General features: G+C 36.5%; 2 long non-coding RNA genes across 4 annotated transcripts in view; one reads left to right on the forward strand and one right to left on the reverse strand.

Moving 5' to 3' along the window:
• LOC105471487 (uncharacterized) overlaps positions 1 to 10,777 on the reverse strand; it is a 73,844-nt gene extending 63,067 nt beyond the window's left edge. For both annotated transcript variants that reach the window (XR_981167.2, XR_981165.2), the window contains exon 1: positions 10,744 to 10,777. This is a non-coding gene — a long non-coding RNA (uncharacterized lncRNA). The remainder of the gene's footprint in view (positions 1 to 10,743) is intronic.
• LOC139357484 (uncharacterized) overlaps positions 1 to 19,669 on the forward strand; it is an 81,465-nt gene that overhangs the window by 16,600 nt on the left and 45,196 nt on the right. For both annotated transcript variants that reach the window (XR_011610722.1, XR_011610721.1), the window contains exon 4: positions 5,983 to 6,208. This is a non-coding gene — a long non-coding RNA (uncharacterized lncRNA). The remainder of the gene's footprint in view (positions 1 to 5,982; positions 6,209 to 19,669) is intronic.

Here is a 19,669-nt window from a genome sequence, read left to right on the forward strand (position 1 = left end):
AGCCTTGACTTTCACATTTGAAAAATGAGAGTGTAGATCCAGATGTTCTCTCCATTCATTTCCAACTCTAAAATGTATACATTGAACGTACCTTGTTTGAGAATGTTCTTGACATAGCCAAAGATACCTCATTAACCACAGTTGAGAGATGCTGATCGGATCTGTCTCTTTCAAGAGAGTGATAGAGGAGAGGTTGGGCGATTTCCACTCTGAGTCCTGTCTGTGGCCAGATTCTCTGAGGTAACGGAGAGATTCCTGAGAGGCTAAGAGTGCAAATCACATTTTATGGCTGTTTCGGAATTTGGCAGCCAAGAGAATCTGAACTAGACTTAAAAGTCACGAGTTATTTCCCATAGTGTCTGCGTGCTGAAGAAAGACAAATCGAGTATTACATGGCAGCGTCAGCCACAGGATATGCTGGGTATGTCATGTTTACTTCCAGAAACATGCACCCAGCTCCCATGGCCCAACAGAGATGACTCACCTCTTGTGACTGACTTTGGAGATTTCATATTTTAATACATTGAGCAATTTCCATGGATGAGTCGAATACACCACTTCAAATTTACAGCTGGGAGGCGGTGCAATGAGTAGCAAGTTCACAAGCTTTGAAGTCAGTCGGGGTGGAGTGCCAATCCTAATTCCACCCATACTACTATGTGACCTTCAGCAAGTCACTTTATCATTATATGTAACACATGGAATGGCTCAGGTTTAATGAGTGCTTACCATGTTCCAGTGCTACATGCTTTTTTTGTTCACTTCAAAAACGCTTACCATGTCTGTAAAAGATAGGTAATATTATAAATTACAATTACAACATAATTTTCTCATATAATTTTATATTTTCAATTATGAATGAGGAAACTCAAGAGAGGTATAAAATCTGGCCAAGGTCACATGGAATGGAGAAGTGAAGCCAGGACTCGAAATTAAGTCTTATCTGTCCAAAACTCATGTTCTTTCCATTGTACTCATTGTCTCACACCTATAAATTTTCTTTTTCCCATGAGGGTTTTCTATCTCTACATAGTCATCTTTTCTGGTGGTGTTGTAAGTACTCAAGGATGTCGTATAAATAAAACAGACAGCACAGTTCTGGCACGTGTTAAATTGTTATTTTTATACTCTCTTCATTTGACAATGACTAGTAATCATAGTTAGCACTAACTGGAAGAAATAGGACGTTTGATTCGGGTTATTTGCTTTCTTCCCCAAGTCAAATGATCTGGCCACATGAAACCACTCCAACTTAGGGAACAAGAATCTCAAGGTTTGAGGAAACTTCTCAACACATCTAAAGTAGTAAAATGTTATTTTAGATAAGGTGTAGACAGACCATGGCCTCTGAGCCAAACCTGGCCAGCCACCTGTTTTTGGAAATAAACATTCTTTGGAGAACAGCCATGCTTGCTTGTTCGTGTGTTGCCTGTGGTTGCTTTCAGGCTACAACAATGGAGTTGAGTGGTTGCAACATGACCCATGAAGCATAAACTATTTACTATGTGGGCCTGTAGAGAAAAACATTTCAAACTCCTGTTGTAGATCATACCAAATCAGCGACTGTAATAATTGGAAAGTTTAGAAAGAAACTGGGCTTTGGCATCAGTTGGGGAGGGAATATTACAGTTATTTAATGCCCTGAGGATCCATATATAGGATATGCATAACTGTGAACTGAGCCGTACATCCTTACGTGACTAATTTCCAAATGTACATACATGCTATTGTGATAGATAAAATTAAAAATGACTTAAAGACTTTATTAAATTCATAGGCACTTTGGGTCATTTGACCAACAAATAATAATTTCTGCCATGAAAGGGTCTCTAGAATTATTATTTTTTTTTACAAAGAAGGCCTAATGATGTAACAGAATGCATCTTAGCCATCCTAACAAGTAAACCCAGCAAGTTTTAAAATGGTGTTTGAACAGTGTTTCTTGTATTCCAACAATGTCTAAAGATGCCAGTTAGAAATAATTCTTAGCCATTTGCTTTTTAAAAAAATGTATAGCAGGTTATTTAAGATCTACAGGATGCCTCCCTTTGCAATTAAATACATTTTTAGAGATTTCTCAAAGTCGATGAAATATAGTTGCTTTTTTGTTATTTGTCTTGCTGTTTAATAATGTTAGATTCAGTCATTTTGATAATTCAGATTGATCTTCATCCCTCAAGCAGAAATGAATAGTTTATTTCTCTCATAGATTGTTGTGTGTTTTATTGTTGCTCTTGTTCATTTTGTTTACTTTTCCATAGGTTCAGACTTTTTTTTCTTTTCTTTTTTTTCTTTTTTTTTTTTTTTGCTGTAGGTGACAGGAAAACCAACTCAAAATGGATTGAAGTAAAAAGAGAAATTAATTGGCTCATAAAACTCAAAAGTCCACAGGTACAGCTGCCTTCAGGTGTGGCTTGATTCAGGGTTCAAACAGTGACAGTAGCATCTGGCTCTTGGTTTTGCTTCCTGTGGGTTGGTTCTATTTCAAGCTCTGTGAATTTCCAGCATGTCCCTCAGAGCTTTAAGGTGGCTGCAGATGCAGGCTTCACACTCACACTCTGCCAATTACAGTGGTAGAGAAAGAAACCTTCCTTTCCCTAGAAACACCAGCTAACCTATCCTCACACTGACTCTAATCCCCAAACCAATCCAAGGGAGGAAACAGGCTGGCTGGTTTAAGGCAATCCAGATGTATCCTTAGGGCAGGACTTGTGTCAACCCCATCCAAGCCATGTTGACTGAAAGTGGAGGAGAGGGAATTACTCAAAGGAACCAGAGTACTATTGCTGAATGCAAAGGGGCAGGTAGGAGAGGGATGACTTGCATGAGGAGGAGGTGAGCAATCTATATTCTCTACAACTCTGAAGCAGCTTTTGTGCTCCCAGAATTGGTTTAAGTTTTGAATTACACAGAGGAAGCAGAACTTTGTAGTCAAAGGTAGGCATTTGGGAATCAGACTCCTGAAGTTCAAATTCCAGCTCCCCTTGCTTATTAGCTGTATGATCTTGGGCAATGTAACCTCTCTATGCTTATTTCCTTCTCTGTAAAAGGAAGATAAAAATATCTTATTTACAGGGTTGTCATGAGGACTAAATGGGTAAATATTCATAAAGCATTTTGAACAGTGGCCTATAGTAAACACTAGATGTGTGTTGTACTATTGTTATCATATTTTGGTTGGAAGTTGAAAGATAGGTCAAATATGAACAGTTGATTTGGTGTTTCTGGTCAGGCTATCTGCGACTAAATCATTTTCTATTGCAATAAATGATATGATAGGACTGTCTCCGCTTAGCATTGGTTCCTTTCATATGAACCAGGATAGATTAGGTTATGCTGCAATAACAAGCAATACCCAAATCCTCAATGTCTTCAAACAACAAAGGATTATTTCACAATACTCTATGTCCCCCACAGGTCATCTAGGAGCTTTGCTCTACATTGTTGCTATTCTCACTTTGGAGCCGCAGATGACAGAACAGTCACAGTCCGGAGTGCTATTGATTTCCATGGGAGAGGGAAAGATAGGTAGCAGAGAAACAGAATTTTAATAGTTCCTCTCTTAAATAACACACATCACTTCTGATTCACATTCTATTGAAAAAATAAGTCATGTGGTCATAAGCAGGTGGTACAGAACAGTCCTATCATGTGCCAGAAAAAAAAAGAGAATATCTGTGAACAGTCCTAATGCCCACCACACAATGTATTGATATGTATGCTTATAAGTGCCATGTCCTCAGAGCATGTACAAACTTCGTGAGAAATTTACATCTTGTGACTCTTCTCATAGTATCTAGTCCTCTGAACAGTGGGTCTTTAATCAATATCGTTCAACGTTAACCAATCATACTCTTGAGTCAATGGACCATTCAGATTCTTTTCTTTTCTAGAAAAGGGAATGAGAGAATAAGAATTCAGCTAAAACAAAACTGCTAAAAAAAATAATCTACATACAAAAGTTCTGTCAGAATTAAATGAGATAATGTGTATGAAGTTCTTAGTTCAGTTTCTGGTGCATAGTAAACATTCAACATATGATAGCTAGCCTAGACCTTGGGAAATATATCAGCTTTAGACTATTTTCCTTCTTTGTTTCCTATTATTAACCATGGAAACAAAGATCATGGGTATTTGTACAGCCAGTCATCCACTGCCCATGAAGTGGTCTTTGTGAATGAGGATGGAGAGATTTTATCTTTTGAGGTATCTGACTGGTAGGTGAAGGTAGGTTAGAGGGACTATTTTTGAGGAGGCAAGAGATCTCACCACAGCTAAGGAAGTAGGCTAGGTGCCAGAACCAGCTTCATAGATGTGTGATCCATGCAGTCACACAGGGCTCCACAATTGGTTCATAAACAAAAAAACTCAATGTTTTAATTTTGCATGGAGCCCCACATATTATGTAACCAGGCCTGTCAGGTGCAAATAATTCCACAGAACCTCTAGTTTTTCCTACCCTTCCCCTGACCCACCCCTCACTTCCGTAATGGGAACTAGCAGTGATGACAACAGAGGTGGGAAGCCACAGACTCAAGGAACACCTAAAAGTAGAGAAGAACCAGTACTCACTTGCCCACAGTGAGAACAGGGTCATTTCAGGGATCTTGGGATCATGGCAGATGAGAGGGTATGGCTGATTTCAGGCACATTGTATTGCTACTGAAGCTGTTCCAGCATGACAGGAAGGGAAAAGGGTAGACCTATATGTTACGTAGTTCAAGGCCATCATACTTGGAGCCTGAAATAATGAGTTTTGGCTATAAGTGCTCATCTAGGAGTGAAACTGAGGGATGCCTGTCTTCCTCCCAACTAGGAAAACTATTGCAGGACTCCATAAAAGCAGCAAGGATCAGGACCAACAGGCTTTCAGTTTAGACACCTCAGCAGGTGCTAGTCGAGGGTGGGAGGTGAGAACCAAATAGCCCAGGAAACCTACAGAATGATTGAGGTCAGCACACTTGCAGCTTTAGGGTCTGGCTCCCTCATGTGGGACATTAGACAAACCCTTGGAAAATTCTTGGGATTCTAGAACTTGTCACAGACTGGGGACATCAGAGACAAAAGATATTCTTGAGGTTTTTACCCTTATGAAACAGGAGAAACATTTTAAAGAATGCAAAAAAGAGCACAAAACAGAATCATGTACCCATAATCAGATTTGACACATTTTGACATTTTGACATATTTGCTCTAGTCTCTTTTTTTCTTAAGATAAGTATTTCTAAACAGTAGAAACCTTCTTGTATCCCTTATCTACCTCCTTTCCTTTCTTCCTTTTCCAGATGAAGTGGTGGTGTGGCTTCTATGTTTATTGCAAATTCAGGTGTTAATAAATAATATACAGTAGTAGTTTTGAGGTTTTCAAATTTACATCAGTGGTAATATACAGCATATATCCTTTGGCTACTCAGTATTTTAATATATGTTCGATATGTATCAGTGTTGATAGGTAAAGATCTAATGCATTCATTTAACATTTTAATTGATTGATAGCATGTCACCAAATGAATGAATATACTATAATTTATTTGTCTATATTTATATATCATATATGTAGACAAGTACAAATATATAATATGTAATTATATATTAGTATATTTATCAGATATAATGGTATCCTGCTTTTGTTTCTTACTTTAAAGATAATATTTCTAAAGTTTCAGCACTAAGTGTGGTTTGCTAGAAGTTTTTCACATATGCTCTCTATTGTGTTGAGAAAATTTCCTGAAATTTCTAGTTTGTTAGTAGTTATTGTTTTACTAAATGCTTTTTTTTTTGCATCTAACGAGATGATCATATCAATTTTCTCTTTTAATCTGTTAACATAATGAATTTCTCTGCTAGGTTTTTAAGGCAGACACTACTTGTTGACTATGAAACAGTTATTCTTCCCCATTTCTTTTGCTAACAAAATCTTGATTTTGTTCAGGCCATCAGTGGTGGAGGCTAATTATAATTATATTTTCACTGCTTTTACAGCCTCCCTTTCAGCTACAGGTGGCATTCTGGCCAGTCTGGCTGGTGATCTGTTAAGTGGAATTCTGCCAGGAAGACTCCAGGAAAAATAAAAGAGAAAAACATGGCAGATGGAACCCTTCACCCATCCTCCTTTTTCCTGTTTCTGACCTCTGTCTAACGTCAGAGCTGCCAGCAGCCCCTGTATAACCATGGGTAAAAGAGTAAAGAATCATCACTCCTGATATTGGTGAGCCACTGAACCAATACCAGCAACTGAATACCTCCAGATTTCTTTTTATGAGTAAAATAAATGCCTACTTGTTCAAGCCATTTTAAACAAGTTTCCTGTTGCTTGAACTTGAACATCTTTCTAACTGACAACATTTCCATGATAACCATGTTCTTATATTGTTGAAATAGATACTACTTGGTCACCATGTATCTTAAATACAATATTGTATTTATTCTGCTAATATATTATTTAAATTTTTTGCACCTGTATTCATTGATGAGCGAGGTCCATAATCTTCCCATTAAATGCTTTTTTTTGGTCTAGTTTTGATAGATGCATAACAGTGGATGTGCAGCTTTTCTTCTCAGTCTAATTTCTGGAATAATTCATATAAAGCTTATGTGTCAATATTAAAGACACCTGTCTGGATCTGATACTTCCTTTTGGTGAATAAAGTTCTCATTAATAATTTAGGTTCTTCAATTATTAGATGTACATTACAATAATCTGTTTCTTCTTGATTTAACTTTGGTAATAACTCATGCAGTTTTTTTTAAGTAAATTATCTGCTTTATGTAAGATTGCAATAGTACTAGAATAGAGTTGCTCATATTTTCTTGTGCTCTTACCATCTTTAATGCATCTAAAGTTTTCCTCTTTTTTCATTCTTAATACTGTTTGTCTATGATGTTTCTTTTCCCCATGATCAATCTTGTCAGTTTATATATTGCATTAATCTTTACAAAGACTCAGATTTTAACTTTCATTTCTTCTCTCTTCTTTTTTTGTTTTCTATGTTATTATTTTCTGCACTTACTGTTTCTTTCCATTTACTTCAAGTGTGCAATACTGTTTTCATCTACCTCCTTGAGCTGATAGCTTTACTCATTTTCAATCTTTCCTGTTTTAAAATGTATGCATTTAAGACTACAATATTCCCTTTAAGTCCTTTTCTAGCTGCATTCTGACAGTTTAGCTATGTAGTGATTTCACTGTCATTCAGTTCCAAGCATGTCGCAAATTCCCTTAAGATTTCTGTATTAACCCTTGAATTATTTATAAGAAGGACTTTGTGTTTCCAACCATTTGGGATTCTTCATTCTTTTTATGGTTGATTGTTGATGTTTTTGCGTCATACAATGTGGACTACAGGATAATGATTCTTCAGTATCTGTTGAGATTCCTTTACCAAGGATACTGTTCAATTTTTGTATATGCAAGTGGTCTCAAGAAGAAAACATATTCTCTGTTGAGTACAGGATTATATATGTCAATTAGATCAAAGTTGTTGGTTGTGTTGTTCACATTTTCTATATGCCTAATTGATTTTTGTTCACTCCACTTACCAATTTCTAGAGAGTATAATTCAAACATCTTTATTAGGATAGAGTATTTGTCTGGTTCTTTCTTTATGTATTTTGAAACTGTATTTTTAGAGCACTCAGAAACAGGATGGGATGGTTCTGTCTCTATTGTTAAAAAGAATTTAATGGTCAAAAAAAGATCATCTTCATTTTCTTCCCGAAAGTCTATTTTATCCAATGATAATATAGTACCAGACAGCTTTTTTAAGTGTATTTTTAAAAGTGTATGCTATAAAAATCCAAACATTTTATTAAAAGACAGTGTGTGCATAATGTAAGTTTCCACCCTACTCCTGTACCCATTCCCTTGGTTTCCCTTTTCAGAAGTAAACTGTTGTGTTTGTATGTACCCGTTTGCAAATATTCTATGAGTTTTTAATTTCAATGAAAATAAATTATATTGGAGTGTTTGTGAATTCATCTCTTCCCTTCAGAAGTGCTAATTCTTTTGTTTGTTGCATTTACTGGCTCTATGATACTTTCATTTCATTTAAAAAATTTTTATTGTGAGTTCATCTTTTTATGAGATTCTTGTTGCTTGGTTTTGTAAGTAGAAATCTGTGAGTACTGTGTTTAAAAAGTGTTTCTAAAGAACTCATTGCAAATGACAAGGTATTTGTAACTGCCATGGTCTCAGGAAAGCTCTCTTAGAAATCTTTTCCTTAAACAGGCATTTTCTACTAGAATGTTGTTGTTCTCAACTTCTAACCCTCTACCTGCCACTTTGATCTTGCCAAAAGGTAGGGTCTTAAATTCTCCTTAAATGATAATTAAACTGGGCATAGAGTTCTAGGTTCATAGCTATTTTCCTTTAGCAACTTTGAATATATTATTCTACTGTCCCCTATGGAATTTACCCTTCAGAATTTTTTTTTTTTCCCAGAACAAAATTCTCCTAACTTCCCTCAGTTGTTTTTTTTTTTTTCTTTTTTTGACAGGGTCTTTCTCTGTCACCTGGCTCACTGCAGCCTCGACCTCCTGGGCTCAAGCGATCTTCCCATCTCAGCCTTCCAAGTAGCTGGGACTACAGGTGCACACCACTACACCTGGTTAATTTTTTGTATTTTTGGTAGAGTTGGGGTTTTGTCATGTAGGCCAGGCTGGTCTTGAACTCCTGACTAAGATGATCCACCCTCCTTAGCCTCTCAAACTGCTGAGATTACAAGAGCCTATGTTATCTTTTCTGAATCTCAGAGTCTCTCAAAATCCTCTAAATGCTAAGATCTTTGAGTCTATGTTTGACAAAACCATATTTTTAACAGATGTACAAAATTAGTTGGGAAGCAATAATATCAGTTTCCAAGCCAGGTTAGAAATTCCACTTTCAGCACCTAGGGTCTGTATCTCACTTTTTAAAAAAGTAGCAATGGTGCCAACATCTGTCTTTCTAGAAGTTTTTCAAGTTGCAGTCAGGAAAAGCTCTTATCAACAAGACAGATGGTCAAGTTGTGTTCAAAGATGACTGCAAAGTACTGAAACATTACTTTGTGAGCTCCATAAATAGCCTCCAAGGACATGACTTAAAGACAACTTCAAAAAATATTTTAAACAATGGCATAACTATTAGAAGAAGGATATGAGTTCTCGTTTGGTGAGCTAGTTGTTTGTTAGGCAGGCATTGTCCTATAATAACGGGGTTTGATAACATTAGTTTTGGAGTCAGACAGAACAGTCAGACAGTTTATACTCCAACTTCATCATATGTATGTCCTTGGGCAGATCATTAAACTTGTCGATATTAATTTCTTATCTAGTAAAATGAGAATAATTATACTTAGAGTTTGTGCCTGAAAATACCTTAAATAACTAATTATGAGAAATAAGTAGAATCCCTAAAAATTTCAAAAAAATAAATTTTATGTATTCTGAATGCTAACATCGACTTATCCCAAAAGAACACCAAAACCCATAATAATGGACACAATTTCTTCAGTAGTTAATACTGATTAGCATTATACAACTAACAAGTTACTGCTTTCATTAATTGTTTTAAAATTTTGCCATTTTTCTAGTTAAGTTATTTCATAGCCATTGTACACCATATTCATAAGATTACACTCATATAAAACACACATAATAATGTTTAAGTAATCCACATTTAATGCATAAAAAATAATCAAACGCATAGCTGTACAAAAGGAAATCATGAATCAAATGATGTTTATGGGTTTATGGAATTGCCTGGGATACTAAACCAGAGCTTTCCGGAAGGAGAACTTCACATGATCCACCTTTAGAAGAGTACAGATGTGATGGTAGCTCCTCTTCCATCCCTCAGCACTTTGTGGGCTACACAGCATTCAGGCTGGTCTTTGTCAATGCAAATAACACACATACTTCACATACTAGAGCAAGGATATTAAATGAAATGGATCCAGAAGTTGAGATATTATTATACATCCCAAATGGGCTTATCTCTGGGTACAGCCGTAATGAGATAGATACTATATTTAGCTACTATATTTAGCAGATGCCTAACACATAGAAAGTGTTCAATAAATAACAATGGTGTTATCATATTGCCATGGTTCTACTAACACATCTTTCCTGTTATACTAGTCAAGTTTTTATATTTGATTCTATAAAAGATAAAACCCCCTGTTTTTTGTACCTTGTCACTTACAATTGAGTTCATGTTTAAATGGTTCTTATTCTGTTTTCCCAATGAATTTTTAATTTTATTTCTATCTTCTTCTACATGTTCCCATCCCCATCACTCCATGAAAAAAAAAAAATCTATTTGGAAAGATATGTAATTGGCTTGTGACTTCAGCAAGAGTCAATATGTCATTAAGCGCTTACATTTCCAAAAGAAGATAAACCAGTAAGAAGTTAAAAGACAGTATTTTGTGAAATGAAAGTTTACTGGTTAAGAAATTTTCCTTGATGGCTTTAGTTTTCCTCTAGAGAAAAAGTAGTCAAAACTCATTATATTTACAACAGATTTATAGTTGTTGCCATATTCAAATTTTCTCTCCAAGTTGTCTTTAACATGATTTTCTCTTCTTTAAATGACCTTCGTCCCAAAACTCAGAGCCAGCATATAATGAGCATGAGACCCTGTTGTCAGTGGAAACTATGACAAGGCAGCGTCAGAGATTTTAATGAGAAGAGAAAATACCAGGAAAAAAAAAATAAGGATAGAGTCCAATGTTCATTTAGATCAAATTAAGTAAAAATATTTACCTTAGGAGCAGTGCAGGATCAAATCTTCCTTTCCCTGGTACAAGAGCTACCCTTTAAACATGCCTGAGTCAAATCACATGGAAATGAGAACAATAATCTTTTTATTCTTCTGCCTCTCCAATCTACCAAACAGAATAATGAATAAGCCACCAAGTGCCACCAACAGTGCATGCTTCGTGATTTTTACATACAGGCACCATTCTTCTTGAAGGGAGCAAATGCAGGCTGATTCACTGGTAGATCACATGTTGATGATTTTGGCTTTGCATGCTGGGTTTTAACATTTGGGTGCTGCCACCAGACACATGCTGCTGTCTGCTATAGAGCAGCCACAGGTGTCACAAGGTGAACTAAAAGCATATGAGCGTCACTAAGAAAACACGCATGTGTCTTTGATTTCTTATAGAACCCATCTGTAAAACTTCACTCTTCAATCTTCCCTTTTGCTCAGTAGTGAGAACATAGGCACCGGAATCTTTCTAAAACAATCTTCAGAATGTGACTTTCCCCCAGGGACAAGGGGCCCTGGATATTAACCAGAGATTTAAATTAAATATAGTTGATGATAGTAGTGAGTAGGAAAAAATACAGATTTGCCTATAAAGAACAAATAATGTTCCTGTTTTCAAACACCCCAACGTTTTAAAAAGAACCATTCCTTACTATATCTTATCCATATGTGTGGAAAACTTTTTTTAAGTTTAAAATAAGGGAATAATACATATTTAATTATTGTGTTGGTTTAGATGATTTATGTTAAAAATATGTTAAAATGATGTTTTTAAAGCTGCTGGTAATTTCTAAAAGGTCACAGAGAGATATATACAAAAAGATAAAATTTACCATTAGGGAATTAGTACATCAAAGAGGAAACTGTATACATTCAGTTATTTTTAAGACATAATCACTGTCTCAATTGAATTACCTGGTGATTAACAGAAAAATATTTTAGAGGGCAGATAAGGCAGTCTTGATACTGATTGCATCAAGCAGATTGTTAGAGAGGTGGGAGATAAAAGTGAATATGGAGTTTCAACATTGTGACCCTAACGTTTGATAGTCAGATAAGAATGTCCACTCTACAGGAAGTGAAATACAACAAAGCATGATTAGATCACAATGTTCAAGGAGAGATCTCATTTTTGTTTTTTTTATGATGCAAGAATAAAAGCATTGTTTGCTCTCTCAGATGATATGTACTTCACTAAGTGTAAAAATAAAGAACTAAAACTGAGTCTACTTTTGTATCTTACCTAATTTCTTCCATGGAATGTGAAAACAAATCAAGAAAGACTGAAATAGCCATAACTTTACTCATGTAATTTTGTAAACACCTATAATTTACAAAATCTTTTTATGTTCATCATCTGGTTTGATTCTCATCACAACTCTGATAGATAAACTGGCTGAGATTATTATTATTTCCACTTTATAAAATGAGGAAAACTGCTTAAAGAAGTTAGGTGATTTGTCCAAAATCAAATTATCAGTGTTTGAGCCAAGACTCTGTCTTTGTCTTGTAAATGTACAGCAAGGACATTTTCTCCCTTCACTCACATTCTCCTTTCTTTCTCTTCTTCACTTGACTCAGTTTTTCTTTTTTTTTTTTTTTGAGACAGAGTCTTGCTCTGTTGCCCAGGCTAAAGTGCAGTGGCATGATCTTGGTTCACTGCAACCTCCGCATCCTAGGTTCAAGTGATTCTCCTGCCTCAGCCTCTCAAGTAGCTGGGATTACAGGCACCTGCCACTGTGGTCAGCTGATTTGGTTTTTTGTTTGTGTGTTTGTTTGTTTGTTTTTTGTATTTTTAGTAGAGAAGGGGTTTCACCATCTTGGCCAGGCTGGTCTCGAACTCCTGACCTCGTGATCCACCTGCCCCAGCCTCCCAAAGTGCTGGGATTACAGGTGTAAGCCACTATGCCCGGCCTTGACTCAGTTTTTGAGTCAATCACTGTGGTAATCATCAAGTCCTATGTTAGCAAACAATTTTTTTATTGCAGCAGATTCAGGAAGCTTTTAGCCAATGTAACTGAAGTCAGTCTGGTTTAAGATTTACATCAAAGTGAATAGTAAAAACTTCTCTTTTCCATGCCTATTTTTGTCTCGTACAAGCATATATCCAATGTATGTGATAATTTGATATGTACGTATGGTCTGGCAAGAAAAGCATCAAATGTGCTGTCATTTGTGCATACAGAAAAACAATTTGAAATATTTATGATAGTCCTTTGCAAAACGTAGCAAATTTCTTATTTCCTGAAGTCTGCTTTAGAGTAACATCTTGACTATGCTATAGGCCTAATAACCACACAGCAAAAAAGACAAGAGAGAGGAAAGGAGGATGTCTGAATTTCTCTAAGCTCTAATTATCATGTTGGGAAATCAGGATGTCACTTTTCTGTTTTGTTTTCTTTGTTTTAGCTTAACAATGCATTTAAATGAAAATCCATTAAATAAACCAATTTTCGTAGCAGAAATAATAGCATTTTTTCAGCAGAGTTCATGATCTTACTAGTCAAGACAAACAAGATTTCACTTTTTAAAAACAAACTGTTTATCAGCCTGCAGAGAGATAGAAATGAATGATGCAAATTCATAGCACATAGTTGTGGGAGAATAGTTAAAGGCAATTTATTCCCACAGTTTCTTGTCAAATAAATTCCCATTCTTTATGTAAATACCCAAGAGGCAAGGTTAGTTGATAAGTTACAGAGAGGGAACCATTTCTTCTCCAATCAAAATGGCAAGGCATTTCTGAAGCCCTGAATGATATGGGGCTGCATTAGGTAACTGAAGAATTGATAAGCAGAGAGTCCTGGCAGATAAATTGTAAAGGTTTGGTGCACTTTCATTTGTTTGTTATAAAGTCTAAAGCAAAGATGTTGTGGAAATGGAAATAATCAAGATAACAATAATGAAAATAGCTAACATGTACAGAGCACCTGCTCTGGGTCAGAAACTGGGCTTTCAGAGGAAGTACCTACATAAATTACATAATTATTCACTGCATGGATTAGGGTATTGAGGCTTAGCAAGGTGAGGTGACTTTCAAGATCACAGTGGTAAATGATTTAACTCAAGCTTGTCCAACCCACAGCCAGCAGGCCACATGCAGCCCAGGACAGCTTTGAATGTGGCCCAACAGAAATTTGTAAACTTCCTTGAAACATTATGAGATTTCTTTTTTGTGTGTGTGTGATTTTTAAAGCTCATCAGCCATTGTTAGCATTAGTGCATTTTATGTGTGGCCCAAGGCAAATCTTCTTCTCCTAATGTAGGCCAGGGAAGCCAAAAGATTGGACACCCTTAGTTTAGCTGTAGTCCCAACCCATCTCGGGAAAGAGCTTTAGAGGAAAAATCAAGTGCTCTGGCTCCAGTTTGGGCTCCTTTGCTAATTCTATGGTTTGGATAATTCACATGACTTTCATGCACTTTAGTTTCCTCACTGCTAATGTTATAAGCTCAGTAATTCCTAATCTGTAGTAGACAAACTCCTGAGGTGGGAAAGGAGCAAGCAGTGTGCTTGGAGTTCATTGCAAGTGATCCACTAACTAAATACATCATGTGTTTTGCTTATATATGTGTTCCTATTTTACAGGTGTGTAGGTTTGTTTTGGGGATATCAAAATAAACTTAAAGAATATTTCTGGATTCATAGATTCATTGTCATGATTATGTTCTCAAACAATAAACTAAAAAAGTTTATTATTAAGTTGGGACTCTCAAAAATATTTTTACATCAAAATTGGGCCTCTGTTTCTTCAAAGGTAAGAAATCATAAGTCAAGATGATATCTCAAAACCCTTACAGTTGTAAATTTCAATGATTATAAGAGGCAATTAAAATGACTTATTAATTTTTAAAAGTTGCAGGAGCAATGCATTTAGATTACATTTTCCCCAGTCATACAACGTATTTATGTGCTGCTTTTTTTTTTTTTTCTTTTTTTTCTGGCAGAAATGGTGACTGCCCTGAATGTTTTGTTGAGATAGTCATTGAAAAGCAGAAGCTGGTAGATTTACCAATAGCTGTTCCTTTGAAGTCTGAAGTCTCAGTGATTTTTTTTTTTGCATAAATTGTCCATTTCCTATTGAAATTGGTGATCAGTTTGATAAACCTTAGGAACACTTAGGTTTTTTTCTAGGTTAGATGCTTGAAGACCACTGATAGTTAAATCAGAAATCAGCCATGTCATGTTTCAGTAGATGGAAATCCTCTCATTCTGTCCACTGAGAATAGTGTGGATGACTTTTAACAACTTTAAATGGCTAAGGGCTGCATCTACAGTCCTGATGATTGTAGAAACAGCTAGTGCTGGAATGTTGTCCTTGAAGGTTTCAGATGGCTGTTCCAACCACGTTGGTGGCCTTTCTTGGAACTAAGTTGCACAATTCTCCTTTTGTTCATATGATACAAAACAAGCTAATTCTAATCAGGCATCTAACCTCCACTTGCTCATGGTGGGATAGTAACCTTCTGCAGGGCAAATTGGTCATGTGGATGAAAAATATTTGACTCAGTAGTTTTTCTCCTAATAATTTGTCACACATGCCAAAAAATCATGTATATACAAAGTATTTACAGTTAAAGATGTTTACCCTCCTATTACTTATGAGAAGTTGAAAATGATATAAATGGACCAAAATAGAGGTTTGATTACCTAAACTATATTATGTCTATGTAGAAATACCATATAACTATTACAAATTTTTGTAAAACAAATTTAATGACAATAAAAGATATCAAGTGAATAAAGGCAAGTAGGTTACAGATATGTATGTAAAGTATGATTTCCCTGAAATTTTAAACTTGTTTAAAAATATGTTGATGATTTTGTTTGCTTTGATTTTTTTACAATATAAAACCTGACATGGCATTTGAAAATAGAGCTTAGGGTATATCATAGGCTTCTTCTTATTATTTGTTTATTTTTTTTGAGATGAAGTCTCACTCTGTTGCCCAGGCTGGAGTGCAGTGGTACGATCTCAGCTCACTGCAACCTCTGCTTCCTGGGTTCAAGCGATTCTCTTGTCTCAACCTCCTGAGTAACTGGGATTATAGGCACCTGACACTATGGTTAATTTTTTTTGCATTTTTAGTAGAGACGGGTTTTCACCATGTTGGCCAGGCTGGTCTCGAACTCCTGACCTCAGGTCCACCCGCCTTGGCCTCCGAAAGTGCTGGGTTTACAGACATGAGCCACCACACCCCGCCTAGGCTGCTGCTGCTGCTGCTGCTGCTGCTGCTGCTGCTTCTTCTTCTTCTTCTTCTTCTTCTTCTTCTTCTTCTTCTTCTTCTTCTTCTTCTTCTTCTTCTTCTTTTTTCTTTCTTGCTTGCTTGCTTGCTTGCTTGCTTGCTTGCTTGCTTGCTTGTCTTTCTTTCTTACTCTGGGACTTGTAGTTAGAGTATCTGCCTGGAAACTTTTCTCTCCTGTTATTATGCTACTGGTTAACAGACATCTTCTCTAAGCACCTTTCAGAGATCCCCACTCAGACTCAATCAGGTTATTCCATTTTATTGTGGTCACAGCCAAGTGAAGTTACCTTATTCACTTTTTTGTACATTTAATTATCGTTTGTTTCTTCTCAAAAGAATGTAATATCCATGAGGATTGAGGCCTGTCCACCCTATTTCCTGCTATGTCCCTGACACTTGGAACCATGACACATAATAGGCACTCAGTATTTGTTAAATAAATGATTTCATAAGCCTATGAATCATATTTCTGTCTTTTCTGGTGGGCCTTTGGGATTCTTTGATTCTAACTCAGAGAGGAATCATGGCATCTTGATATTCATCAGAAATAAGTCTATCCACCAATAGCTGTCAAACACTTCCAGTCATCTCTGTTATCTCTGTTATTCATTTGACAATCATTAATTGAATCTCTATCATGTGCTTATGATTATGCTAGGAGCAGACAGAGATATTAAATAAGAATTAGATGAGTTTTTGGCTCTCAGGAGGCCCATGGTTAATGGGACATACAGATATACAACATATGGTGGGATGGATCACAAACATATGGTGAGATAAGAAGAAAGAAAGGGGTCAGCAGGATGCTATGAGAACAAAGTAGGGGAAGTGATGAAACCCCTCACCAATATGGAAGCCTTCATGGAGGTGAGCTGGAAAGATATCCCAGGCAGAAGGAAGGGAATGTGTTTTGTCATCATGCCATGTTCCCAGAAGAATGAGCAGCTCAGTGTGATAGATGTAGGTGAAGAGATGAGGCTGGTCATTCAGGCAAAGACTTATTGAGGCCGTTCCTGTGCCATGCTAAGTAGTGTAGCCTTTATAATAGGGAATGACAAAGAGTTCTACGCTTGAAGATTTCACAATGGATAAAGCTCATTTAAAATTAATAGGAGTTTCAATTACTTAGGAAAGAATATTCTGCATTTAGTGGGCATTATCCTTGATTCTTTCTTTTTTCTTACCCCTATACCCCACATATAATGACTAAGCCCTGTAACTTGAACTCCAACATATATCTCTAATAGTCTATTTCCTTTCATCTTAATTCCTTCTATTAAGGCAATAACACCTCTTGCTTGGACTATTGCAGTAGTCTCCTAGTTGGTCTTCTCATTTAAATCTTTCTCTTCAATCTATTGTCTACATGGCTGCCTAGGTCATCTTCTAAAATCATGAACAAAAGTATGCCACTCCCCTGCTTAAAACGCCACACACTGCCCTTTGTATAAAATTCAAACTCCCTCAAATGGGGAGGGATCCAACCTCTACTGATTATTCCAGTCTATTTTGAATCTCTCTCTCCTTTACCCAATAGAGAATAGCCAAGTTTGGCCTCCTTCTCATGCCTCAAACACACCAAACTTTTCCTGGTCATAAAGTCTTTACAAGGTGTTGCATCTGCCTGCAATGCTTTTTCACCTACTTCACCTAGTTGGTTCTTTGTCATTTTCAGTTATCAGCTTAAACTTTATCATATTCCCTAATTACTCCATCACAGTAAGTTCCCCCCTGCTGTGGTAGCCAGCCTCCAAGATGGTCCTCAGTGATCCCCACCTCCTGGTATTCATGCCATTATTTAGTCCCTGTATCAGTGTCCGAGGGCTGCCATAACAAGTTACCACAACCTGAATGGCTTGAAACAGCAGAAATTTATTTTGTCACAGTTCTGGAAGCTAGAAGCATAAAATAAAAGTGTTGGCAAGACCATACTTCCCCCAATGGCTCTAGGGAAGAGTCCCTCCTTGCTGCTTGTAGCTAATGGCCACCTACAATCCTTGACACTCTTTGGCTGATACATGCATGACTGTAGTCTCTGCCTCTATCTTCACATGACTCTTCCCTGTGTGTCTGTCTCCAAATTTCTCTCTTCTTATAAGGACATCAACCATTCGACTTAAGGCCCACCACATCCAGTATGGCCTCATCTTAACTTGATTACATCTGCAAACACTTTGCTTCCAAATAAGATCACATTCACAGGTACTGGTACTAGGACTTCAACATATCTGTTTGTCAGGAACAAATTCAATGGACAACGGTCCCTTCCCACACTGAATACGACTAACCTGTGCAATTATTATGATATGGAAAAATGACAGTATGTGGCTTTCGAGGCTAAGTATAAAAGACATTGCAGGTTTCCTGCTTGCTCTCACTTGGCTCACTCACCCTGGGGGAAAGGAACCCACACTGAGAAGACACTCAAGCAGCCCTATGGAGAGTCCTCGTGGGGAGAAACCTCCTGTCAACATCTGGCACCAACTTGCTAGTCACATAAGTGAGCCATCCAAGCTGATCCTCTAGTTTTAGTTAAGCCTTCAGTTGATGGTAGCTCAAACCAGCATCTTCACTGCAACTTCATGATCGATCTTGAGCCAGAATCATCAGCCAAAGCAAGTTATGAATTCCTGGCCCATAGAAACTTTGATATTAAAAAAATGCTTATTCTTTTAAGCCACAGCAGTGGAAAATTAATACACCTCTTATTTTCTGTTTTATGCTCATTATAAAACATGTATTTAATAAATATTAGCAATTATTGTTGTTAAATTATTTAGAAAAAGAAAATTATCTTAGGTATCATATCACTTAAATCTATTTATGATTCATCCTTCCTCAGTTATAACTGCAAAATATGATAATGTCTAAAGGCCTCTAGAAATAAATAACTTTCTTGCTGATTAGTAAAAGAAGACCTACCACTTATTACAAAGAAACAAACCACAGATACACACAAAAACATGAATGAATCTCAAAAATGCTCAGCAACACAAGCCAGACACAAAAAAGCACATGCTACATGAGTCTATTTATATAAAACTCTAGAAAGAGACACATCTAATCTATAGTGACAGAAAGCAGATCAGTGCTTACTTGGAGTTGGGGGTGAAGGGGTAGATTGGCTGCAAGGAGGAACAAGAGAACCTTTCAGGGTGACAGAGGTGTTCTATACATTGATTGGTGTGGTCATATGAATGTACACATTTTCCGAAACTCATCAAACTGTGTCCTTAAAATGCATGCATTTATAATATCTAAATTATATCTCAATTCAGTTGGTGAAAAAAAAGTACAAGTTTTTGATTATTCATTGAGCCAAGTGCTTTACATAATTAACTATAGTAAAAAAGCAATAGCCTCATTTTTGGAAAATGGAAATTGATCCTCAGATTAAATGACTGCTTCAAAGCCACACAGTCTTAGTTCCAAACATTTTGCTTGTTTCAAAATGCTTTGTTAAAGTTAAAAAAAAAGTTATGTTATCTAATTCAGGAATGGCAAACCCTAATATTTTTGGAAGCTTAGTAATATACATATATAGGAGGGGGCCAGGGATAAAGCAATAGTGGAAAGTTGGGACTTTTTTTCCCCCTTGGAAGTTGAGGGACTAGCCAAATAAATCATGCCCCAGAGTCAAAGTCAACCTTTGAACATTCTATAGGTGTGGAA

This window comes from Macaca nemestrina, chromosome 12 (genome assembly GCF_043159975.1).
Source record: "Macaca nemestrina isolate mMacNem1 chromosome 12, mMacNem.hap1, whole genome shotgun sequence".
NCBI classification, from domain to species: Eukaryota; Metazoa; Chordata; class Mammalia; order Primates; family Cercopithecidae; genus Macaca; species Macaca nemestrina.